This window comes from Mustela putorius, unplaced genomic scaffold (assembly GCF_011764305.1).
Source record: "Mustela putorius furo isolate JIRA1106 unplaced genomic scaffold, ASM1176430v1.1 tig00004035_pilon_pilon_pilon, whole genome shotgun sequence".
Classification (NCBI taxonomy): Eukaryota; Metazoa; Chordata; class Mammalia; order Carnivora; family Mustelidae; genus Mustela; species Mustela putorius.
The window spans coordinates 504,618-532,069 of record NW_025422171.1 but is presented as its reverse complement, the minus strand read 5'-3'; the positions used below and the strand labels follow the sequence as shown (position 1 = coordinate 532,069).

At 41.6% G+C, this 27,452-nt stretch overlaps 1 protein-coding gene across 3 annotated transcripts in view; it reads right to left on the bottom strand.

Annotated features, from left to right (window-relative positions):
• The window catches only part of LOC101677584 (SCO-spondin), a 147,948-nt gene that overhangs the window by 109,882 nt on the left and 10,614 nt on the right, over positions 1–27,452 (bottom strand). The gene's annotated exons all lie outside the window — the stretch shown is intronic.

Sequence of the window (27,452 nt, the reverse complement as noted above, 5' to 3'; positions counted from 1 at the left end):
GCATCACAATTCCGGACTTCAAGCTCTATTACAAAGCTGTCATCATCAAGACAGCATGGTACTGGCACAAAAACAGACACATAGATCAATGGAACAGAATAGAGAGCCCAGAAATAGACCCTCAACTCTACAGTCAACTAATCTTCGACAAAGCAGGAAAGAATGTCCAATGTTAAAAAGACAACCTCTTCAATAAATGGTGCTGGGAAAACTGGACAGCCACATGCAGAAAAATGAAATTGGACCATTTCCTTACACCACGCACAAAAATAGACTCAAAATGGATGAAGGACCTCAGTGTGCAAAAAGAATCCATCAAAATCCTTGAGGAGAACACAGGCAGCAACCTCTTCGACCTCAGCCACAGCAACATCCTAGGAACAACGCCAAAGGCAAGGGAAGCAAGGGCAAAAATGAACTATTGGGATTTCATCAAGATCAAAAGCTTTTGCACATCAAAGGAAACAGTTAACAAAATCAAAAGACAACTGACAGACTGGGAGAAGATATTTGCAAATGACATATCAGATAAAGGACTAGTGTCCAGAATCTATAAAGAACTTAGCAAACTCAACACCCAAAGAACAAATAATCCAATCAAGAAATAGGCAGAGGACATGAACAGACATTTCTGCAAAGAAGACATCCAGATGGCCAACAGACACATGAAAAAGTGCTCCATATCACTCGGCATCAGGGAAATACAAATCAAAACCACAATGAGATATCACCTCACACCAGTCAGAATGGCTAAAATCAACAAGTCAGGAAATGACAGATGCTGGCGAGGATGTGGAGAAAGAGGAACCCTCCTACACTGTTGGTGGGAATGCAAGCTGGTGCAGCCACTCTGGAAAACAGCATGGAGGTTTCTCAAAATGTTGAAAATAGAACTGCCCTATGACCCAGCAATTGTACTATTGGGTATTTACCCTAAAGCTACAAATGTAGTGATCCAAAGGGGCACGTGCACCCGAATGTTTATAGCAGCAATGTCCACAATAGCCAAACTATGGAAAGAACCTAGATGTCCATCAACAGATGAATGGATCCAGAAGATGTGGTATATATACACAATGGAATACTATGCAGCCATCAAAAGAAATGAAATCTTGCCATTTGCGACAACATGGATGGAACTAGACCGTATCATGCTTAGCGAAATAAGTCAAGCAGAGAAAGACAACTATCATATGGTCTCCCTGATATGAGGAAGTGGTGATGCAACATGGGAGCTTAAGTGGGTACAAGAAGAATAAATGAAACAAGATGGGATTGGGAGGGAGACAAACCATAAGTGACTCTTAATCTCACAAAACAAACTGAGGGTTGCTGGGGGGAGGGGGTTTGGGAGAAGGGGGTGGGATTATGGACATTGGGGAGGGTATGTGCTTTGGTGAGTGCTGTGAAATGTGTAAACCTGGTGATTCACAGACCTGTACCCCTGGGGATAAAAATATATGTTTATTAAAAAAAATTATAAAAAAGAGCTAAAAAAAGACAAAAATAAACAAACAAGTAAAACAAAATAAAACAAAACAAAATCAACAAGAAAACAAAAAATACTAGATCCTTGGTGTATTTTGGTCTACTTGTTAAAAGAAACCAGATCCCACAATCAGAAAGAAATGAAAACATATATATGATATATATTATATATAACATATATATGTAACTTATATTTACACACGCACAATGAAAGAAAGCAAAAATAAATATATATAATGTGCATACTTATAAATAAAAATTGAAAAGAATTTTAAAAAATTGAGAAAATAAGAAAATAATTGGAAGAAATAATACTGAAAGACTAAAGAATAAAAGGACAGTGAGTGCTATATACTGTTTTCTCCAGTAGTTGATCTCTGCCGTCCTCTGTGATCAGTAAACTTGATGGTAACCAGTTGTTTGGATTAGTCTCCTGGGAGAGGGGTCCCTGATTCTCAGGTGTACTTGTTCTTTTGCAAAGATGCCTCCCTTTGGCAAAGGCAGGGCTCAGTGTCAGTAGCTCCTGATTCCACTAAGTGGCGCTGTTTTGCTCCCTGAAGGCTTTCAGTCCTCATGGGTAGGATCTATATGGTGGCCCTCTGCTCTCCTGAGCGGAACTTGAGTTTGCCCTGCTCTTCAGGGAACCCTAATAGAAAAGCAGTCAGTCACTGTTGTCTCCTGGGTCCCAGAACTCTGCATTTACCTGGCCTGTGACTGAGTGTATTTATTTTAGGCCCAGAGCTGAGTTTCAAAACTCTAGATTTTACACATTCCTGAGGCACAGACCCCTGCTGTTCCTCCCAGGGGAGGGATGGTGGTCTCCTAGGCTTCTGCTTTTGCTGGACCCCTCCCAGGAAAGCAGTCACACAATGGAGCAGCCTTCACAGTTTATGGCAACATACAACAGTAAGTTGCACCTAGACTTACTGTTCTCAGCTCTCTTCCATGTTTCACCCATGCCTAATAATTCTGTCCTACTCAGACACCATCCATTCTTCTTGTAACCCTGGGGATTCTGTCATTCCTGGGATCCCACCCCACTTTGCCACCTGCACACCTTTAAGCCAGGGATATACCCCACTGTAGGAGGATTCTAAAAGTCCTGATTTTTGTGCTCCACTGCCTATAATACTTCTCAGTAGTCTTCTTTTTTTTTTTTTTAAAGATTTTATTTATTTATTTGACAGAGATCACAAGTAGGCAGAGAGGTGGAGAGAGAGGAAGGGAAGCAGACTCCCAGCCAAGCAGAAAGCCCAATGCGGGGCTTGATCCCGGGACCCTGGAATCATGACCTGAGCTGAAGGCAGAGGCTTTAACCCACTGAGCCACCCAGGCGCCCCTGCAGTAGCCTTCTTAAGCAAGCTCATTCTCCTGTGCTATAGCTTCAGATATATCACCCCAGATTCAAGTCTCTGCACCTCCTACCTTCCAAAAAGTGGTCACTTTTCTCCTTGTGGAATTGCATTTATTTTCTCAGAACTCCAATTGATTGCTCAGGCATTCAGAATGATCTGATAACTACCTAACTGGGTTCCAGGGACCAAACAAACTTATGGTCCTCTACTCCTCTGCCATCTGCCATCTAAACTCCTCCAGTAATTATTTCTTAATTTTTCTTAGGTATAAAGCAAAGGTGCTTTGTATTCTGGGGCAGCTGCAACCAAGCTTGGATTTTATGATTGTCACTTGGCATTTACACAATTTGCTAAGTTATCTCAGGGCTGCTCTTTTGATCCAGGCTGTTAATTCTTTAGAATTTATAAGAATATTTCTGTGAACCCTGTGGGAGCTCGAGGACCAGCACCTGATCAGCACAGCTCCTAGCCATTGGCAGTCTTGATGACTTAGCTCAGGGATAAGAGGCAAAGCCATAAAAAGGCTGTGTCCTGGAAGTTCTATCTAAACTTAGTTTATTAAAAAGAATAAATGTTTCAAGCAAAGATCTGATTCTTTTAGTCACTTGTATTCCATACTATGGTATCTCTGTTTCTGAGGGTGATGACTTGAGTGTCTGTAGAGACACTAATGAAAAGTTTTTTTAATTTTAATAGTTTTATATTAATTTTAACATGATGAAAATGTAACTAGCAAAATATTACTATTATTTAAGATGCAACCAAGTAAGGAGTGCATGTGTGACTCAGTTGGTTAAGTGGCTGATTTGATTTTTGCTCAGTTCATCATGTCAGGGTAGTGGGATTGAGCCCTGTGTGGGGCTCTGTGCTGAGCATGGAGTCTGCTTGAGATTCACTCTTGGGCGCCTGGGTGGCTCAGTGGGTTAAGCTGCTGCCTTCGGCTCAGGTCATGATCTCAGGGTTCTGAGATTGAGTCCCGCATCGGGCTCTCTGCTCAGCAGGCAGCCTGCTTCCTCCTCTCTCTCTCTCTGCCTGCCTCTCTGCCTACTTGTGATCTCTCTCTGCCAAATAAATAAATAAAATCTTAAAAAAAAAAAAAAGAGATTCACTCTTTCCCTCTCACTTTGTCCACTCCCCACCCCATTCTCTCTCTCTTTCTCTAAAATAAATGAACAAATCTTTAAAAAACAGATGCAACCAAGTAACAAGAATGATTAAAGTCAACAGAAAAACAGAATAAAAAATAGCTAGCCATGACAAATATCAGGAAGTTGTACACCAGTGACTGATGCTGGGAAGTGGGGCTGGGTGGAGGGAAGTCCTTTGCAGCATTTGCACAGGCCAGTACAACAGACAACATACAATGAACAGGTGCAGCTCCTTCTACTCCTCTCTAGCTCTCTACACTTTATCTCCTGATTTGTTTAACGTTTATCATTAGAAGAGTCATCTTGCAATTATCTCTTACCAGGGAGAAGCTATTTGCATGAGGTCATTTGCATGTATATTTTTCCAGGGTTGTTGTTATGTGGATAGTTTGCAATTGCCTTACTTCATTCAGTATATTATATCAGAAGCATTTTCCATGTTGCATATCATTTTAATTTTTAAGGATTTGTTGTTTCCATTCCATTTTTTAAAAAATGGACACCATTGGGTACATAGCTCTTGTCTTCTAGTGAACTTTTAGTTATTTGGGGAGAATAAACTCATATAAGTGGGATAAATGGGTCAAAGCATATAAACTTTTATCACTTCTAAACTGTGCACAGCCACTAAGCTTGAGGCCTTTTAGCCCATAAAAAATAATGGTTGCCTTTTTCCTTAATATACAAAGAACTTTTTCAGATGAAAAACCCAGTGGAAAAATGAGAAAGGATATGAATGTTATATCAGAGAAAAATACACTTGGCCATAAGCATATGATAAATGCTCACCCTCAGTGATAACTAAAATGTTATAAATTTAATAAAAAAAATCTCCATGGATTTTGGGGGGGAGACAAGATGGCGGGGAAGTAGGAGGAGGCGCTCTTTCACTGTACCCTAAAGTGAGCTGATTACCTTCCAAAGAACTCCGATCACCCACGAAATCAGCCTGAGATCAGAATTATACACGTCTAGATCTCTACTAGAGCAGAAGACACCAGTGGGCAGGTAAAGCAGAGTGGGAAAGTCGGACTGATATGGGAAGATAAACAAAGGGGGAGGAGCCACCAGAGGCGACCCATTGGAAAGTAATATCCCAATATGAGAGCACCCTGCGTCTGGGGACCAGCATTAACTTGGGAGTCTGGTAGAAAGCACTCAAAAAGAGCAAAGGATCACCGGGGAGAAATTGTGGGAATCGGGGCTTTAGGGTCAGGGGCTTAAGTTCCCAGACCCAGGACAGCCACCCCTGGTGCAGAGCCAGAGAGAATGTGGCAGAGAAACCAGGTCTTGGTCCCTGAACCACCAGCGCGCCTGAGAGTGTGTGGTGCCCTGCTCCCATGAGGGGCTGGGAGCCTCGCCAGCCAACAGAAGCACAGCCTTTTTGCAGTCCCCACGCAAGTGCCCTGCTGTGCCATCAGAGTCCAAGTCGTGCCCCTCGCGCTCCCCTGAGAGAGGTGCACACAAACGCCAGCCCGGTGCTCTCGGACCCTGAAAGAGCAGGCACTCCAAGCCCGGGCCAGCGGGAAAATCTTAGTGTGCGATCGCTGCTTGGAACTTCTCTGGCGGTCTGGAGCTGCCCAGAAAGCTGCCACTGCTGTGGTTTTGGGTACAAGCAAAAAATCCTGAGTCCCCAGGGACCGTGACTGGAAACCTGCTCTGCCAGTGGCCAAGGGGGGATTTATTTGGGCTCTGCAAGCAGACTGAGGCTTCTGTCTGAGAGGGAGGTCAGGGTGCAGTTTGCTTTCCTCTAAACCTACAAAAACCATCAAAAGCGGTCAAGGTGAGAGAGAAAAACAAAAGTGAACAAATATAAAAACCTCGAGAGAACAAAAGACTGAAAAAACCAGTTTCCTCAGAGCCCACCCCCTTGAGGGGGGCAGGAGGACTTAGCTGAGAGAAATTCAGGGACTGAAAACCCACGTGGCAGGCCCCTCCCCCAGAAAACCAAAAGGGAAAGGGGGAAAAAAAAAAGATGACAAGAGAACAACAATCGCTACTCCATAGGAAAATTTTTATTATTAATTCGATCCCACTATTCTGGCTCTTTTTTAAAAATATAGATAATTTTTTATTATTAAATAGATAATTTTTTAACCTATTTACCATAACAGTGAGATGTCCAGTACATCAAATTCCATAATAACCTTCTAACCTGAACTTTTTGATACGTACACCTGTGTTTTCCTTTTGAATTTCTATTTTTTTTAATTTTTTTAAAATTTTAGTTTAGTTTAGTCTAGTTTATTCCATTTTTTAATTTTTATTTTCTAATATTCATATAAAGTTAAAATTCAAGGTAATCCCCTTTCCCCAATCAATGCCACCCCTATAGGTAAACCAATTCCTAATCCTCCTTTATCTTAGGAAAGTTGAGTCCTTTAACAAAGATATCAAGATACATCCAGGAAGAATAAAAACAACCTTCCTCACCCACACTGAGAATTTACAACCACTCTCCCATATTTTTCTTCCACCAGTATTTCTGTGTTTTTGTGTTTGTCCTGATATATATAAATCTTACACTCAGGGTTCTTTTTGACGAGGTTCTTCCTTTATTTGAATGTATATGCAAATATATATATATATTTTTTTCTCTTGTCATATACTTTTATCAGTCTTTTTGTTAGTCTGTGTCTGTTTGTATACTTCATAAATCATACCTTGGGGCCTATTTGAGCTGTACCTTCTCTTTTATCTCACCTTTCGTTCCTGTCTCTCTCCCTCTCTCTATTTTATTTTCCTTTTCTTTTTCCTCTCATTTGGGTGGGGAACCCTGATTGCTCAGAAGCGTACCAGGGTGCACCTTAATGGCATCACAGTCGATACATACAGCTACACCCGTTCAGCCATCTCTCACCAAAATGACTAGGAGGAGGAATGCCCAACAGAAGAAAAATACAGAGCTTCTGCAACAGAGCTAATGGCTATCAACATAGACAATATGTCGGAAAGAGAATTCAGGCTAACAATTATCCAAGCAATAGCTAGGTTGGAGAAAGCCATGGGTGATCAAACGGAATTGATTAGGGCCGAAATGAAAATGACCAGAGGTCATGTTTCAATATTAGGGAAGAGCTGAAAGCTACCAAGGATGAGCTTCACAATGCTCTCAATGAGTTCCAATCTAATCTAAATTCTCTCAAAGCTAGAGTAACTGAGGCAGAAGATAGAATTAGTGATCTGGAGGACAAAGAGATAGAGAGAAAGGATCAGGGGGAAGCCTGGAACAAACAGCTTAGAAGCCACGAAAACAGAATCAGGGAAATAAATAATGCCATGAAGCGTTCCAACGTCAGAATTATTGGAATCCCTGAAGGGGAGGAGAAAGAAAGAAGTCTAGAAGATATAGTGGAACAAGTCCTTCATGAAAATTTTCCGTTTTTGTGAATGGAACCAGCGTTCATGTACTAGAGGCCGAAAGATTACATATTCTGAAAGTCCTCGAGACACCTAATAGTAAGAATGAAGAATTATAATTGTAGGCAGAACCTCTTGAAAGCAACTAGGACAAAGAAGACCCTTATGTACAGAGGAAATCCCATCAGAATAACATCAGACCTGTCCACAGAGACCTGGCAAGCCAGAAAGGGCTGGCAAGATATATTCAGGGCAATGAATGAGAAGAACATGCAGCCAAGAATACTTTATCCAGCAAGACTGACATTCAAAATGGATGGAGAGATAAAGAGTTTCCAAGACCGGCAAGTCTTAAAAGACTATGCAAGCACCAAGCCGACACTGCAGGAAATATTAAGGGGGGTTCTATAAAAGAGGAAAAAGCCCAACAATAGCATTGAATAGAAATATAGAGACAATCTACAGAAAGACTTCAAAGGTAACACAATGTCAATAAAAATGTATCTATCAATAATCACCCTCAATGTGAATGGCCTAAATGCGCCCATAAAACGGCACAGGGTTGCAGATTGGATAAAACGACAGGACCCATCCATATGTTGTCTAAAAAGGACCCATTTTGAACCTAAAGATACACCCAGACAGAAAGTGAAGGGAAGGAGAAGCATCTTTCATGCCAATGGGCCTCAAAAGAAGGCCACGGTAGCGATTCTCCTATCAGACAAATTAGATTTTAAACTAAAGACTGTAGTCAGAGATCCAGAAGGACACTACATCATTCTTAAAGGGACTATCCACCAAGATGATCTAACAATTGTAAATATCTATGCCCCCAATATGGGAGCAGCCAATTACATAAGAAAACTGTTAATCAAGATAAAGAGTCATATTGATATGAATACACTAATCATTGGAGATCTTAACATGCCTCTCTCAGAAATAGACAGATCATCGAAGCACAAAATCAATAAAGAAACAAGAGCATTGAATGACACATTGGACCAGATGGACCCCATAGATATATACAGAACATTCCACCCTAAAACAACAGAATACTCATTCTTCTCAAGTGCAAATGGAACCTTCTCCAGAATAGACCACATACTGGGTCACAAATCAGGACTCAACCGATACCAAAAGACTGAGATAATTCCCTGCACATTCTCAGATTCCAATGCTTGGAATCAATCACAAGGAAATCACAAGGAGCTCAATCACAAGGAAAAGTTCCAAAGAAACTCAAACACCTGGAAGCTAAAGGCCACCTTGCTTAAGAATGCTTGGATCCACCAGGAGATCAAAGAAGAACTGAAACAATTCATGGAAACCAATGAGAATGAAGACACTTCGGTCCAAAACCTATGGGATACAGCAAAGGCGGTCCTAAGGGGGAAATACATAGTCATCCAAGCCTTCCTCAAAAAAATTGAAAAATCCAGAATACACCAGCTGTCTCTACACCTTAAAGAACTGGAGAATCAACAACAAATCAAACCAACTCCACACGTAAGAAGGGAAATAATCAAGATTAGAGCTGAGATTGATAAGGTAGAAACCGGAGATACAGTAGAACGTATCAATGAAACTAGAAGCTGGTTGTTGAAAGAATCAATAAGACTGATAAACCATTGGCCACACTAATCCAAAAGAAAAGAGAGAAATCTCAAATTCATGAAATTATGAATGAAAAGGGAGAGATCACAGTAAACACCAAGGAATTAGAAACAATCATCAGAAGATATTATCAATAGTTATATGCCAATAAGCTAAGCAACCTAGATGAAATGGATGCATTCCTGGAAAACTATAAACTCCCAAAATTGAACCAGGAAGAAATCGACAACCTGAATGGACCAATATCTAGTAACGAGATTGAAGCAGTGATCAAAAACTTCCCAAAATACAAGAGCCCAGGACATGGTGGATTCCCTGGGGAATTCTACAAAACTTTCAAAGAAGAAATAAGACCTATTCTCCTGAAGCTGTTTCAAAACACTGAAGCATAAGGAAAACTTCCAGATGCTTTCTATGAAGCCAGCATTACCCGGATTCCCAAACCAGGCAAAGATCCTACCAAAAAGGAGAATTTCAGACCAATATCACTGATGAATATAGATGCTAAAATTCTCAACAAGATCCTAGCAAACAGGATCCAACAGCACATTATCAAAATAATGACCAGGTGGGATTCATCCCTGGGCTACAAGGATGGTTCAACATTCACAAACCAATCAATGTGATAGAACAAATTAATAAGAGAAGAGAGAGGAACCACATGGTCCTCTCAATCGATGCAGAAAAAGCATTTGACAAAATATAGCATCCATTCCTGATTAAAATGCTTCAAAGTATAGGGATAGAGGGAACATACCTGAACTTCATCAAATCTATCTATAAAAGGCCCACAGCAAATATCATCCTCAATGGGAAAAAGCTTGCAGCCTTCCCGTTGAGATCAGGAACAAGACAAGGATGCCCACTCTTACCACTCTTGTTCAACATAGTATTAGGAGTCCTAGCGACAGCAATCATACAACAAAGAGAAATAAAAGGTATCCAAATTGGCAATGAAGAAGTCAAACTCTCTCTCTTTGCAGATGACATGATTCTTTATATGGAAAAACCAAAAGACTCCACCCCCAAACTACTATAACTCATACAACAATTCAGCAACGTGGCAGGATACAAAGTCAATGTACAGAAATCAGTGGCTTTTTTAATACACTAATAATGAAAATACAGAAAGGGAAATTAGAGAATTTATTCGATTTACTGTAGCACCAAGAACCATAAGATACCTGGGAATAAACCTAACAAAAGAGGTAAAGGATCTGTACTCGAGGAACTACAGAACACTCATGAAAGAAATTGAAGAAGACACAAAAAGATGGAAGACCATTCCATGCTCTTATATCGGAAGAATAAACATTGTTAAAATGTCTGTACTGCCTAGAGCAATCTATACTTTTAATGCCATTCCGATCAAAATTCCACCGGTATTCTTCAAAGAGCTGGAGCAAATAATCCTAAAATTTGTATGAAATTAGAAGAGACCCTGAATCACTAAGGAAATGTTGAAAAACAAAAATAAAACGGGGGGCATCACGTTACCTGACTTCAAGCTTTACTACAAAGCTGTGATCACCAAGACAGCATAGTACTGGCATAAAAACAGATACATAGACCAGTGGAACTGAGTAGAGAACCCATATATGACCCTCAACTGTATGGTCAAATAATCTTTGACAAAACAGGAAAAGATATACAGTGGAAAAAAGTCTCTTCAATAAATGGTGCTTGGAAAACTGGGCTCTATATGTAGAAGAATGAAACTCGACCATTCTCTTACACCGTACACAAAGATAAACTCAAAATGGATAAAAGACCTCAACGTGAGACAGGAATCTATCAGACTCCTAGAGGAGATCATAGGCAGTAATCTCTTCGATATCAGCCACAGCAACTTCTTTCAAGATATGTCTCTAAAGGCAAAGGAAACAAAAGCGAAAATAAACTTTTGGGACTTCATCAAAATTAAAAGCTTCTGCACAGCAAAGGAAACAGTCAAGAAAACAAAGAGGCAACCCACGGAATGGGAGAAGATATTTGCAAATGCCAGTACAGACAAAAGGTTGATATCCAGGTTCTATAATGAACTTCTCAAACTCAACACACACAAAACAGGCAATCATATAAAAAAATGGGTAGAAGATATGAACAGAGACTTCTCCAATGAAGACATACAAATGGCTATCAGACACATGAAAAAATGTTCATCATCACTAGCCATCAGGGAGATTAAAATTAAAACCACATTGAGACATCACCTTACACCAGTTGGAATGGCCAAAATTAACACGACAGGAAACAACATGTGTTGGAGGGGATGTGGAGAAAGGGGAACCCTCTTCCACTGTTGGTGGGAATGCAGGTTGGTGCAGCCTTTTTGGAGAACAGTGTGGAGATTCCTCAAGAAATGAAAAATAGAACTTCCTTATGACCCTGCCATTGCAATCCTGGGTATTTACCCCAAAGATACAGATGTCGTGAAAAGAAGGGTCATTTGTACCCCAATGTTTATAGCAGCAATGGCCACGGTCGCCAAACTGTGGAAAGAACCAAGATGCCCTTCAACGGACGAATGGATAAGGAAGAAGTGGTCCATATATACTATGGAGTATTATGCCTCCATCAGACAAGATGAATACCCAACTTTTGTAGCAACATGGAAGGGACTGGAAGAGATTATGCTGAGTGAAATAAGTCAAGCAAAGAGAGTCAATTATCATATGGTTTCACCTATTTGTGGAGCATAACAAATAGCACGGAGGACATGGGGAGTTAGAGAGGAGAAGGGAGTTGGGGGAAATTGGAAGGGAGGTGAACCATGAGAGACTATGGACTCTGAAAAACAATCTGAGGGGTTTGAAGTGGCGGGGGTTGGGAGATTGGGGTACCAGGTGGTGGGTATTATAGAGGGCACGGATTGCATGGAGCACTGGGTGTGGTGAAAAAATAATGAATACTGTTTTTCTGAAAATAAATAAATTGAAAAAAAAATAAATAAGAAATAGAAATAAAAAATAAAAGTATAAAGATCAGGAGCACCTGGATGGCTCAGTGGGTTAAGCCTCTGCCTTCAGCTCAGGTCATGATCTCAGCGGAGAGCCTACTTCCCTCATCACTCTCTCTGCCTGCCTCTCTGCCTACTTGTAATCTCTGTCAAATAAATAAATAAAATCTTTAAAAAAAGAAAGGAGTCACTCAGAAAATTATTGATGAAGGGGACACAGTATTTTCTTACTTATCAAAACTTGCCAGTGAACATGTTCTTTTTCTCCCAGTGAGTTCTCTAGAGTTCAAAATGTTGGTTTAGGTCAGAAAATTATAATTTTGCTGCTTTCAGTGAATAAGTCACTTGGCTTCACAATGCTGTGCTCGGAGTTGGGTGGGAAATAAAAAATCTTATCAGTTATGCATGACAAAAATTGAAGCACAAAAATTACAAATGTGCCCAAGGGTGCAGTGGGTGAACTCAGAAGAATGCAGGCCATTGCTGGATCCAGAGCTCCTCCACCCTTTTCTCTTTGCTACATGAAAACAGGACTTATGTGACAAACCCAACTTGACCTGCACACTAGCCACATAGCTCTCCTCACTTTGTGTAGAGATGAGATGTAAATCCACAAAGGTTGGCTGCACACATTGCTTGCCTTGCACCCTGAGACCCACTGCTACCCCCATGACCTCCAGAGCAGCACTGGCCAGCCAGCAGCACTGGATCTGTGTTTCACAGGCTGCCAGAAAAGTGGATGCTTATTGAGTGCTTACTGAGCACTTGAAATGTGGCTAGTGCAAACAAAGAACTGGATTTTTAATTTTACCTACTTTAATAAACAAATTTGAATAGCCACACGTAGTTAATGGCTACTGTATTGGACAGGCAAAGCTCTAGAAGTGGAATACTTTCAGTCTGCTTTGAAACTCTGACAAATCTGAGCATACCATCTAGGATTGCGACCAGCTGGACCAAGTTAATTACTTTTCAGGGAATTTTGTGTTCAATACAAGAAGGAAGAACAGAAAACAAAGAAACAGGAGAAACAGAAAAGAGGAATGACAAGGTGTCTATTTTTGAAGTGTGTCAAAATGATGGGACCTCTGGGATTTGTGGCTGTATCTGAAAGGTCATGGTCAGTGCCCAAGGTTGTCAGGAAGTCAGGCTGTGCAGCCATCAAGAAGGATCTCCGTTTGCCTCTCAGCATGAGCATCAGGGCCTGTAAGAACTGCAGTCCATTTCTCTTCTTTGCAATTGATCAGCCTAACCAACACTCTCTGGCACTTAGAGATGCAACTGAAAACATTATTGGAGAGTGTGGTGAAAAAAAAAAAAAGGCATCCCTTGCTGAATGGTGGTTTTTAAATCTGGATGTGTGTGGAATGAATTTTCACAAAATGAAGCACGAATTAATTTCTCCATGATCCAGTCTATCGTTGAGCTGGTACGTTTGTAGTAACAACAAACAGGTTGGTAAAGGAACAATCCACGCTGCCAGTCAGTTCTTCTCTCTGGGGTTCCTGTACTATCTGTAGTATGCATAGTAATCCCCAAAATGAGCAATGAGTGGGACCCCTTTTAAGGCAAATACTCTTGAAAACTCCTGAGAATTAATCAAGGGGCCCGATTTGAGATTAATTTTTCCCAATTTATTGGAGAGTTAGAATTGTAAGCCAATTTCAGTTTGCATATTTTTTTAACCTTTTAAAAAAATCATCTATTCTTTTTCATTTGTTTCATTTGGTCACATGCATAACTTACAAATATAGTCATAAAACAGATATAAAGATAGGCATTTTCTATCCCATGGGTATATCATATTCCTCGGTATTTTCTAAGATACTTTTATAGTTTTTAAATGTTCAGTTTTTTATTCCTGTGAAATTTATATTTGTTAGTGGTGGAAAAGAGAGCTCCTAAATTACTTTTTATGAATTTGTAATAAGTTCTATAAGTAGTTCTTTGTTCCTTTTTCTTCCATCCATTAAGACATCTCCTTAAACATTTACCATATTCCCGGCTACACTTGGGCTTTTTCTGGATCTAAGGTTTTTGTCCATTGTTTCATCTATCTCTGCCATTTTAATAACTATAGTTTTCAAAATTCTTCAAATTCTTTTTAGCTATTATTGTACATTTCCTCTCTTAGATGAATATAATCAGTTTGTCAAGTTTAATTTTAAACTTGGTTATGTACTATTTTTTAAGCTTACAAAAAAAATTATAGTAGGAATTTAGAGGTTATCCTTTAAGAATCTTGCCTCCCATCTGCCCATACCAACCACTGATTTCACATGGCTTCCCCCTGAGGGTAACACATCACAAGTCACTGGCAGAGAAAGCACTTTGTCTGCATATTCTGTCTGCTCATTCCAGGAGCCTTCCTCCTTCTCATCTTGATTTTTCTTCATAGAACTTAATCACACCAAATAATATGTTGACACTCTTTAGGTGTATTTTTGATTTATTATTATCTATCTCCTCTTACTGAAATGAAAACTCAGTTAAAAAGAGCAGAGATGGTGGCACCTGGGTGGCTCAGTGGGTTAAGCCTCTGCCTTTGATTCAGGTCATGATCTCAGGGTCCTGGGATTGATTCCCACATGGGGCTCTCTGCTCAGCAGGGAGCCTGTTTCCTCCTCTCTCTCTCTGCCTGCCTCTCTGCCTACTTGTGATCTCTGTCTGTCAAGTAAATAAATAGATTCTTAAAAAAAAAAAAAGAGCAGAGACTTCGTTTTATTATTCTCTGATCCATCCCCAAGGCACCTCAGTATTTGTAGAATGAATGAATGAATTTGAAGTGTTGGTGTCTGGGATGTGAAATTCACCACCTCATTTTAATCCCATTCTTGGTAGTTAGGGCTGACCTCCTCCACGAGCAAAATCCTCAGAAAGTGTTCTCTATTGTGGAGCAATAACTATCCAGAGGGAGAAAGACCTTTCTTGGTCTGCAACACATCATTTCATTTCATTTGTTCTCACCAATTCTAGGGGGAAGACAAAGCAGCTTGAAATGCTGGTGGAAATGCAAATTGGTACAACCTTTTGGGAAAGCAGTTTTGTACAACATGTAGTCTTCTAAGTCATGTTCCTCCAGAGACCATAAGAACATATCTGTAGGTAAACAAATTTATTTCTCTCAGTAAGAGAGCATTAGAAAGAACTCAAGATAGGTTTAGGACGTCCATTGAATGACTTATGTTGGAGGAAGGGTCTAAGGCTTTGCTCTAGATGCTGTCAAGAATTGGGGGCATTGTGATCTGACATCTTTATCCAGAAGGCAGGAGGAAAGAATTAAAGCTAAAGCTGTAACTGGAAAAGACCCAGAGGTTACTCAGAGTAGCCAGCACAGGAATGTGTTTGGTCTTGGTAACCTGAACAACATGTGTGTTTGGTCTGCGCCTAGTCACGAACTTGGAGGGGACTTATTCTTGTCCTCTCAGTCATGGTCCCAAAGTAGCCTTGCCTGAAAGTTATGTTTTGTGACATCGCTACTGTTCCACAGGAGGACAGAAGGGCCTAGCTGTGATTCCAGCCAGCTACTGCATGTCCTGGCTGCTGTTTTTATTGCTGCCTTTTAACTTAAGGAGTACTTTAAGGGCTCAATCATATGTATATGTATATGTATATTATATATATACATACATATATATATGTATATATATACATCTCAGCATTATTATTAATAGAGAAAATACTCCAGCACAGGGATGGTAAAAAAAAGTTCTATAAAGCAAATATATGCATGAGCCATGAGGAGCAAAGGGAAGTGCAGACAAGGATGGTGGTGCTCAGCCATGAGTGGCCACCATCGGATGGAGCATGATGCTGCTGCCCTCATAGTGATGTCTATAAAGACTTCAGTGGCTTCAGGATACTTCAAAGATAATGTTGAAAAGAAATGCAAGGCATAAAACTGCAAGTACATAAATATATATAGTGTATCAATGATGTAAAAAGAAATTATTTATTCATTTAGTAAATACTTCTTAAGTACTGACTCACTAGGGGAGGAACCCACTCCTGGCCCATATTTTTTCTGTGACTCACAGTCATGTAAAAGGAAGATGGCATACCCTGCTGTAGAGAGAGCTTGCTTAAGCCACTGGACCAGGCTTCACAAGGTTACTACCAGCTTCCCAGATACAGAAACCAGATCTCTCTCCCAGATACTAAAAATTGATGAGGCTTCTGAAAACCAAATAATGACAATAAACTCATAAGTCAATAATTACCAAGATGGCCTGTGTACTTTATAAGCACACTTTCTTTAATGCCAGTGGGAGCAGATTTTTCCAGTGAGAAGAGACCTTAGTGATACCTCAGGAACTTACTGGCCCCAAAACACTTAATGCAGCCTTGAAAGGGACCTGGCTGAACCTGGAGCTGGAGCCAGGTCAGGAGTGTCTTAGAGGAGAGCTACCCAGACTTTAGTGGGAGAAAGACCAAGCCCCCTGGGTGAGCTCTCAGATTATCCACTTTGTGGGGTTCTAAGTAGGCATGTCATTTCAGGTAACACATTTTGTATTTCATATCTACTCTGTAAAAAAGTTATCCCCAAACTTAAAAGCTTAGACAACAAAACTTATTTCAATTTCCCTGAGTCAAGAGTCTAGGTATGTTTTGCTGGGTTCTCCAGGGACAAGTGGCTCGGGGTGACTCAGGTAGCACAACCCTGGGCCTGTATCCATGCATCATCTACAATGAGTATTTTATGTTTTTGCATGCTTATTTCTGAGAGGACCTAGACATGTAAGCACTGGAGTTTCACAGCTGGTTTTTAAAGTCTAGGTATTCAAATAACTCCTGACTGGGCCACCCAAGTTAATCTGATCTGACCATACAGATGGCAGGCTAGTGCCCCAGCTACAATCTGTCCAGTGGGGTCAGTGGGAGTGGGCTGAAGTGTGGTCTCCCTCTCCAGTGTCCCTGCTCAGTGTCTCCCTCCTCCCACACCTTCCTGGGACACTAGAGCATCTTACTCCTGAAGTGTGCCTAGTGCTTGATACCTTATGTCTTTTAATGTCAACAACCCTATCTTAAAGACCAGAGACTAGACTGTGGGCAGGAGCTGAGCACAGTGCTCCACTCTTGCAGTTTCAAGGGGCGGACAGTCTCTCACCACCATTCACCATCCTCTGGTGCCTCTTACTCTTCCTTTCATGCATTTGAAGCATCGTCCCTGTGCGTGTGAATATGGGAATGAGGCCTAGGATAGCCAAAGGCATTGAAGCAAATTCTGTCCCTTAAACCAGAGCATATCCTCTGGAATGAGAAATAAGGCTGGTGACTCTAACACTTAAAACATCCTTGCCGCAGTTTTGTTTCCTCAGCTAGAACCCAGGTGCGGGCGGACTGGGGTTTTGGTAAGAGGCCACATAAAATGTGGACTTACCTTCTTCTCACAGTCTGGGAGTATTTTCCTAGTCATCCTCAAAACTCACAGGAATTGCAGAGTATGAATAAGACATAATTTTTCAGCCAGTCCTGCTGAAGTCCTAGATCCACTTTACAATGCCTCCTACTTTTGTGGCACCGAGGAACAAAGATACTCTACAATGAATACATTCTGTTCGTATAGTGTCAGCTGTCAGGGACTCAACTTTTTAACCTGTTGCCAACAGGTGATCAGTCCTGAGCAAGTCATACATATTTTTCCATCCATCTTTTTCACACGTCTACATTTGCATCTTCATTTCTCATTGTTGCCTTCATCCTCATTCACATCCACATATGCCTGGCTCCTATATGTCACCTCTATCTGCCTCCTTCTTACCCTTTTCTCTCTTCCAAAAATATGGTGCTTTCTAGTTCTAACAGGCCGTGATTTTTTTTCTCTGTCCCTTATACAGAACTCAGTTGCTTAATGTGGGTCTCTCTGAAAAACTGAAAGTGTCGGGAAGACAAGATGGCGGGGAAGTAGGAAGAGGTGCCTTTTCAACCTGTACCCTAAAGTGAGCTGATTACCTACCAAAGAACTCTGGTCACCCATGAAATCAGCCTGAGATCAGATTTATACACGTCTGGATCTCTACAGGGGCAGAAGACGCCAGTGGGCAGGTAAAGCGGAGTGGGAACATCTGACTGATAACAGAAAATAAACAAAAGGGGGAGGGAGCCACCAGAGGCGACTGATTGGAAAGCAATACCCCTAATACGAGAGTGCCCTGCATCTGGGGACCAGCATTAACTTGGAGACTGGTTGAAAGCACTCCAAAAGAGCAAAGGATCGTTGGGGGGGGGCAATTTGGGAATCAGGGCAGCTAGAGACAGGGGCTTAAGTCCCGGGACCCAGGACAGCCTCCCCTGGAGCTGAGCCAGAGAGAGTGCGGCGGAGAAACTGGGTCTTGGTCCCTGAGCTGCCAGCACACCTGAGATTGTGTGGGGTCTGGCTCCTGTGAGGGCCTGGGAGCCACGCCAGATGGCAGAATGCCAAGCCCTGCTACAGAGCCTGAGACACGTGCGCCCCTCCCCCTCCCCTGAGAGAGGTGTGCAAAGGCCCAGCCTGGGCTCTTAGACCCCCGCCATTGTTTCAGAGTCTGAAACACGTGCCCCAAACTCTCCCCTGAGAGAGGTGCATGAAGGCCCAGCCTGGTGCTTTCGGACCTGCATCCCACTCTCAGAGCCTGAGATGTGTGCATGACTCACAGCCTCCCCTGAGGGAGGTGCACGCAAGCCAGGCACTCTTAGACCCAGAAAGACCAGGCATTCCCAGCGGGGGCCAGCAGGAAAGTCTCAGTGTGTGATCGCTGCTTGGAACCTCTCTGGAGTCTGGAGCTGCCCAGACAGTCACCGCTGCCATGGTTTTGGGTACAAGCAGAAGATCTTGCGTCCCCAGGGACCACGACTCGGAACCTGCTCTGCCAGTGGCCAAGGGGGAATTTATATGGGCTCTGCAACACCCACAGAAGAGCAAACTGAGGCTTCTCTCTGAGAGGGAGGTCAGGGTGCAGTTTGCTTTCCTCTAAACTTACAAAAACCATCAAAAGCGGTCAAGGCGAGAAAGAAAAAAAAAGTGAACAAACATAAAAACCTCCAGAGAACAAATGCCTGAAAAAACCAGTTTCCTCACAGCCCACCCCCTTGAGGGGGGCAGGAGGACTTAACTCAGGGAACATCATTGACTGAAAATCTGAAAGTGTCAAAAAACTTAGGATTTGGGAAAATGCTGAAATAGTTGATGTTGGGAAAAGGTGTGTGTTTGTGTGTGTGTGTGAACATGGGAGGAAAGGAGCCAAAAACCTGTAAGGAGGGTGCCTGGGTGGCTCAGAGGATTAAGCCTCTGCCTTCGGCTCAGGTCATGATCTCAGGGGCCTGGGATCGAGTCCCACATCCGGGTCTCTGCTCAGCAGGGAGCCTGCTTCCTCCTCTCTCTCTGCCTGCCCCTCTATCTGCTTGTGATCTCTGTCTGTCAAATAAATAAATAAAATCTTTAAAAACAAAACAAAACAAACAAACAAACAAAAAATCCTGTAAGGAATGGCTGTGAAGCATATTTTCTCCTAACAAACAGTAAAGCCACTCTAGAAATGTATTCATTATTCATTATTCCCTAGGACACTTAGTCCTAGGGAATCTAAATTTCTTTGTAATGGGCCCTCAAATTAAGCACTTTTCAGACATGAAATTCTCTAGACATTTAACTTGTCTTCCCAGGACAAGAAAGACAACATTAATCTTGTGTGGGAAGACAGATGTTAATGAGAGCTGAGCACATGGTGTTAATTCTAAATTTCAGGAAGTCTGATTATATTAGTTCAGTCAAAATCCCCCTCAACTCAAAATGCTCTTGGTCAGGTCCCCACCAACCATCAAACCATCTGAGAAGCAGGAAAATCAGAGTCACTTAGAGACTTAAGTATTTTATTCTGTGGCTAATATGTTGGTGAGTATGTAAGGCACATTGATTTGATGGAATGAGTGTGCTTATGTGATTAAGACCACATTTGTAAAACACACAAACAAATGAACAAAGGCCTCTGAACAAATAGTAGTCAGAGGCTTACTTTTCTCACCCAGGGTTCTCTGTCACTGCTCACTGAGCACCACAGGCTGCATTTCTATATTGCAAACATAGAGTGGGCTCTGCTCTGCTTCGGTGAGAAAGCTGCCAAATACATATCGCAGATTCAGGGAGGAACACATGAGACTCCCTTGTTTTCCAAATGTCAGCCCTGGGGATGCTACATGTAGAGTGGGCACATTTTTTGGGAAGTCATGTGTCCCAGGAAACAGCCTCACAGCTTCTGAATGGAAAAGCAGATAGTGTAAACAAATGACAGAATATAACCATGTTTCAAATGCTCCTTTTCTTGTCCTTCTTGCCAGTCTACTTGGTGCCCTTTCATATTAACAACTTTGCCCACTAACATGGGCACAGTCACAGAAGTTATATTTTACCTTCTCTGAAATATGAGAGGAAAAGGAGGGCATGGAGAGATGGTTAATTAAGTGTACACATTTAATTCTCCCCAGTATGACACCAAATTGCACAGAACACATCTGCCTTTTCATTATTCTTCTGGGGCAGTGTTTTGTTCAGCGGCATTTAACAATTAGACAGCACTGTCTCAGAAGGTGACAGCACTTCATTCTCAGACTACTCCCCAGCTCCAGAGAAGATCAATTTTTTAATTAAATACAATATATTAAGTACATTAATACATTAAATTGTTATATTTTACTTAAGCATTTTATTTATGCCAAATATTTTAATTTCAACATATAGTCAACATAAAACATTTTTTAATTATTGTGTTCAATTAGCCAACCATTTTTTAAAGTGAAATTTGAAAATATATCCAGAGGGTAGATTCCTAGTGCACTGGTTCCTTAAAAGGTAGATGTTGCCAAATAATTCTTCAAAACAGCTACCCCAATATATGTTCCCACTGCAACATAGGAGAGCACCAATTCACATGTTATGGGGTCTCTGTGGTTCCCTAGCAATGACCTGACCAGAAGCATACATAAAGTTAACTTTCACTAATAGTTAATTTAGTCCATGAATAACTGAACTCAGTAAATACAGCTCAACCAGGTGTCATTTCCTCTAGGAGGCCCTTCCTGACCCATTGTTCTCCTACCTCACTTCTTACTGGACTGAGACCCACCCACCCACGCTTCCCTGCACGGTTTATTGTACTTTTCACACCAGCTGAGAAAAAGTGTTTCCTTGTCTTTTGTCTCCCCTCCTCCCTCTGTACCATGGACACTATACAGGTTTCCCCAATATATCCCCCATGTTGGTTTACCTTCTCTTACACACATTGGTCATATTTCGGGAAAACAGAAATATGGCTGAGTCTTCTCTAAGCTGGGATGTTCTGATCATTGAGATTCCCACACCCTCTAGAAGAAACCCAAAGTGAGAAATGGGCCCACCAAAATATTCAAAGTAATTATTTCTGGTGTTTTTTTTTTTTTTTTCCAACACCACCAAGCAATTCTTCAATTCTCAGTGAACACTGAGTGTTCCACAAATTCAGCTCAATTATGATGTCTCTCTGGAGACAGACTGACCCCACTTTAGATGCCAATTGCAAGTCCAGGTTGTTATCTGTGCTACTGACTGGCTACAAATTGGAAGTTCCCACAATCACCTCCTTCAGTCTGATTAATTTTCTAAAACTCAGGAATAACAACTTGATCAGCTGGTCCTGCTAGAGATTATTGATTGATTTATTACAAAGAATATGAAAGTATATGATTGAAAAGCCAAAGGAAGATATACATAGAGTGAGGTCAGGAATAGTCCTAAACACAGTTTAGGGGGTGTCACCCTCCCAGAATGTGGATGCATGCCGGTTCACAACCTAGAAGCTGTCCAAACTGGTAGTCAGGGACTTTTATGGATCATGGTTGATTAAATCATTCACCAATGGTGATTGAATTTAATCTCCACATACCACCCCCTCACTGCAGGTCACAGGTGGGGCTGTCACTTCATTAACATAAAATCAAGCATGGTAAAAAGGGCCTTATTATGAATAATATTACACCCATTTTACCCTTATGGCTCTGAAACAATTTCTGGGATAGAGGATAAAAGGCCTGATATGATTACAAAGGATGCTCTCATCGCTTAGGAAATTCCAAAGATTTTAGGAGCTGGAAGCTAGGAACAAGTAGATGAAGGCCAAAATGTGAATTTATTACAAATCACAGTATCACACTGTCGATATTTCTTTTGTTGATTTAAAGCATCCACTGTACACATGACCGCAAATTTGAAATATTTCCTGGTAGCTGTAGAACTTCTGATCCCATGTTCTCATGGGGACATTGACCTATTTACTCAGAAGGTCAGCATGGAGAAAGTTCAACTTTAGGCTTTTAGGCATGACTACACTTTTTTTGGGTGTGGGGTGGGGAACCAGAATGCCTAGGCTTGAAATATATCTCTGCTATTTTCTAACTGGGCAACCTTGGATTGCTCAACGTCTCTACCTAAGTTTTTCATATCTATGAAATAGGGATAAAAATACTACTTAATCTCTTTGGGAATATTAAATGAATTTATATAGTTAATATACTTTGAATAGTACCTACCACATAAGAAGCCTAATGAACACTAGCTACTCTTTGTGGGTAAAAGTCCTGGTATCTTTTTATGTGGTAGGACAGTACTGGATGTGGAACCTCAGGGCACCCCAGCAGTACTGGCAGGGACCTCAGTGTGCACAATAGTCAGAGATGGTCACTTGAGGCTCTGGGGAGACAGGACAACCAACACAAATGCCTGAGCATGGAAGGTTTGAGGAGGTGAACAGAAGGCAGGATGGCTGGAGCAAAGCGCATGGGGCTGCAGGATAGGGCCCCCAGATGTTCAGTTCTTTGTCAAATTTCTTGTGCTTTTTTCAAGACTCTTTATGTGTATATAAGGAAAAACATATTTATATATGTTCATATAAAACATATGAACATATCTTATAACATATTTTATAACATATCTTTTTTTTAATTTGACAATGTTATTTGGAAATTTGTTCACACCAGTGCACAGATGTGGTTTCACTTCCCTTTTTTACACTGCATAGTATACCATCTTACCATTTGTTTAACCAGGACCCCACTGTGAACATTTATTTCCAGTCTTCTGCTGCTACAGACAGTATTATAGTGATTAATTCAGTGTAACAGTCATTTTAGAGTTCTGTGAGTATCCCCAGAAGATAAATGCCTACAAATGAAACTTCTGCCTCAAAGAGTATATGCATTTTTAAATAGATGTTGTTAAAGTGCTTTCCATGGAGATTGTATGCATTTTAACACCCACTGGCTCTATACGAGACTGTTTCCTTATATCTTAGATGACACACCGTGTTACTAAACTTTTTGATCTTTGCTAACATAAGTAAAATCGGCTATCTCAGTATAAAATTCTGATTTTCATGGTTTTTATTACACCTAAGGTAGGGCATCTTTGCTGCACATTTTTTAGTTTTTGGCCTTTATTCTTAAGAGCTTTTTATATTTCAGAAAACTAGCCTTTTGTTTGATCTCAGTTGTAAATTTTTTCAAGTTTGTCATGAATTTTCTGACTGTGCTTTGGTGATTTTTGTGAGGTTGAAATATTCTTATGTAATAAATTTTATTTTCTTCTGAGCTTCTGCTGTCTTTCCATATTAAGCAAGCACTGGTGCAGTCTAAGAATATATAGAAAATTTCCCATAATTTCTTCTAATGCTTCTATAGTTTATTATTTTATATCTAAATCTCTAATACATTCAGGATTTGTCCTTCTGTAGGGTATGACGTATGGAACTTTTTTCTTTCCTAAATGACTACTTAATTATCTCAATACCATACATTGAAGAGAACATTTTTCTGCCCACTGATTTAAAATGTAACTGTTAACCAAGACTAGAACTATGTAAATTGTTTTATTCTGGAAATAATCCCTGAAAAAATGACATCTTTTCTATGTGTGTTATAAGAATCCAGATTCACTCTTGCTCTGAACAATCAATCATTCATGTGGTGGCCCTTTGATAAAAGTAACTCTATTGTCCTCTATTTATAGACTAGGAAACTAACTGAACCAGAGAGACACTGAAAACTTGCTCAAGATCCAACCACTAGTAAGTGACTGAGTCCCAGCTATTAACCACTATGATTCTTTAAAGAAATATTAAATGATGCTGTGTTCACTGCAGTTATTCCTGGCTTCTGTAAGGTGGGGATAACAAACTTACCTCTGTGTATGGGCTGCTCTGAAAATTAATGATTCAGTCCATGTTTACACCAAGGACCTAGTCAGTGCTAGTTATTTACATTCATTTAATGATTTAGGGCTTCTTTTGCTCAGAGTCATATATTTCTGTAACACTAAACACTGAGACCTAAATCTGGGTGTGAATCTCTAACAACTATCTTCTCCGAGTCTTCTTTGCATCTACAAAGTGGGCTCAGTAGCAATACTTAACTTACAAATATTGCTTTACATATTAAATGAGATAAAATGTGTCAAGAGCCCAGCCCAGCATTCTCCTTAATGCTCTACCTTGCAAGCCAAGTCTACAGGTTTTTCTGTGTTGCTAGATAGTCACAAGGGCGCTGTTCTTCTCACTTGCAGCAGAGCAACTCTTCAGTCTGGAATGGGCACCTAAGAATTGCAAACAGTTCAGCCTCAGACCTAATTATTAAAAAATCTTACCTAAATGGGCCTACTGTACTTCACAGTTATGGCTTCTGGTAGGAAATTGGGCTGAGTGGGTGCTGGCTTAAGGACAGACCCCAGAGACCAATGCTCTAATTGACATTAGTTTCTTCCCCTGAGGAAGGAGATATGCTTCTTCCTTCTGCCATAGGCCACCTCTCCTCAAAGATACTACTGCTTTTCCCTTTCTGGTCTCTGGAGCCAAATGAACTTAATATTTCTGGCTATGAGATAATTTTATACTCTAAATGAAACCTCAACTCTCCTCTGTTACTAGCAGCCTTGGGTCCTCCTTCGTGTCTCTTTACACTGAGGTCAGCTCTACCTTTTGTCAAAGAGTTTGGATGCCAGGTAATACTGGCTTCCTGTTCTCCATTAAGCTAAAGAATCCCTAAGTTTCTCTGAAATTCCAGGTTTCGGCTGGTTGAACTGACTCTTGTGCAGAAACCTTACAACACTTGACTAAGTCCAACGCCAGCAAGCACTATTGTGGTCAAGGAAGGCAAGTTCCACCTTCCTTTCACTGACAAAGGGCAAATGACTTGTCTCAGAACCTATATTGAATAAGGAGCAAAGACCTGATTATGGTCTAACATTTATCATGCATAAGCTCCTCAACTAAACCTTTATATTCTCTCTTTCACTGAATTTTCACAGTAACTGTATGAGGCATGCGGGCCTTGCTGGTCTCAGTCAGTGGTCCATGTTCATCACATACACAGGACAGCTTTGTGTTAGGGAGGGATGGAAGGGAATCCACCTGAATGAACTAGATACTGTCAGGAGATTACATTAGGAGAGAGGCTCATAGAGCAGGATCAGGGTTTTGGAGCATCAAGTATAAAATTACTCTTGTCTTACTGTCCACTTGGGGTTGTCTTGTTTGAAGATCCATCTTGATGGAGGATGGTTTGTTTTCTGGCTGGGTGGCCCATTTTTCTGTCTGTCTAACTGAAGATCTGTTTGGCTCATGGAGTGTCTACCTGTCTAGTAGGGGATCTGTCTAGCTGTGGTCCTTCTGGCTGGGGTCTGCGTATCTGTCTAGCCAGAGGTCTTTCTGAGAGTCTTACCAAGCTGGCATTCAGTCTGTCTGGAGTTCACTTTTCCAGCTATCTACTTGGGAGATTCATCAGCCCATCTGGCTACAGACTGATCTGTTGGTCTAGGGTCCGTCCAACTGTGAGGCTAGATGTCTGTCTTACCAGCTGAAGATCTTCTGCCAAATTAGCAATCTGTGTGCATCTGCTGTCAGCTCAAGGACTGGGGGTTTGCCTGGCCAGTCTATGTGAACAGCTCAGAGTTAGTCTGGTTGGGGGTCTTCCTGTCTGACTCTGGTCTATCTGGTTGGGGATCTTTCTAAATAGGGTCTGACTTCTCAGGGGTCCATTCATCTCTCCAGATGGGGGTCCAGCTGTTCATCGGGTTTGGGTTCTGTCTGTCCAGCTTGGTGTCTAGTTGGCCAGTTGGTTTGGGGTTCATTTATCTCTGAGCATAGTGCCTCACTGTCTGGCTGGGGTCATCTGTCATGTGTCTGAATAGGGGTTCATATTCCAATGAGGCCCTGAGAGATTGAGGTCCATCTGGTGAGCAGGGATCTAGCCTATTTGAAGGATCTCCTGATTTGTAAGGCATGCCAAGTTGATAAATGTTCTGGATGGTGGGTGGTCTGTCTGGCTTAGGATGCTTATCTACCTGAGGGTTTGTCTCCTTACCTGGCTTGTTGACTGCCTGGGGATCCACCCTGCAGTCTTCTCAGCAGGTGGTGCATCAATTTGTCTGCTAAAATGTAGGTCTTTAGAGTTGGTGAGTTGGTGGGAACTATTCACCTGTCTAGAAGTTTACCTATCTGCCTTGTTGGGAGGCTGTCTGTATCATCAAGGTTCTTTCTGTCTGGCTTGGAGTCCATCTGGCTAGTTAGAAGTTTGACTAGGTCAGTCTGCCCGCCCACTTGGGGGTGGGTCTGTCTAGCTGAGAGAATGTACTGTCTGTTCAGCTGGGGATTTGTTTATGTCTGTCTGGGAATCTGTCAACTTAGGGGTCCATCTGGCCTGTGTCTGGCTGGCTGTCTAACTAGGATGGGTCTTTTTGATGGTTTCTCTTGCTAGAGGTGGTCTGTCAGGCTGTTAGTTGATTTATCTCTCTGGCTGGCAGTCCATCCATCCAGCTGTGGACTGTCCCTCTAAAGGTCAGTCTAGGTGTATGGCTATCTACTTGTCCTGTTTGGGGGTTCATCTGTCTGTGTACCCATGTGGGGATCTTTTTACGTGTTTGAAATCAGTCTGCTGGATTGTTATATCTGGCTTGGATCTGTCTGAATGGTGGTTGGGGGGTGGGGGAGTGTCTATCAGTGTTTTCCAGGTCCCACCCATTTCTGTGTCCAGCTGGGTGTCTGAGTGAGGAAGGATCAGATATTGAGATGAACTAGTCCATTATGGTGATGGGGCAGTCTCCAGAAACCCACCTGTCCATCCTCTTCTTCACACCTGGAAGAACCTACCTAGTCCCCTGGGGTTGGGCCCATTCCTGATGTTTATGTTTGAATCTGTTCACTGCAATCTCACCAGCCATTATCTCCCAACTACCTCCCCCAGCCTCGAATCTTGAATACTATAATCACGGGGCAAACCCCCTACATTTCCACCCTGAGAAACTTTTATTTTGATCCAGGACCAGCTTTCCCATTCCCAACACTTCACATAGCAAAGAATGGCCGTCAGCAGTCCAGGTGCCCACGTGGGGCAACAGGCAGGCAAGGTCCAGCACTCACACACGGGTCCACTCAGCAGGGGGGTCCCGGGGCCCCTTAGGCCTTCCAATGCGTAGGTTGAAGCCTGGAAGAAGGGCACCATGGGTTTCGTGGAGAAGCTGAGGCACGGAGATGT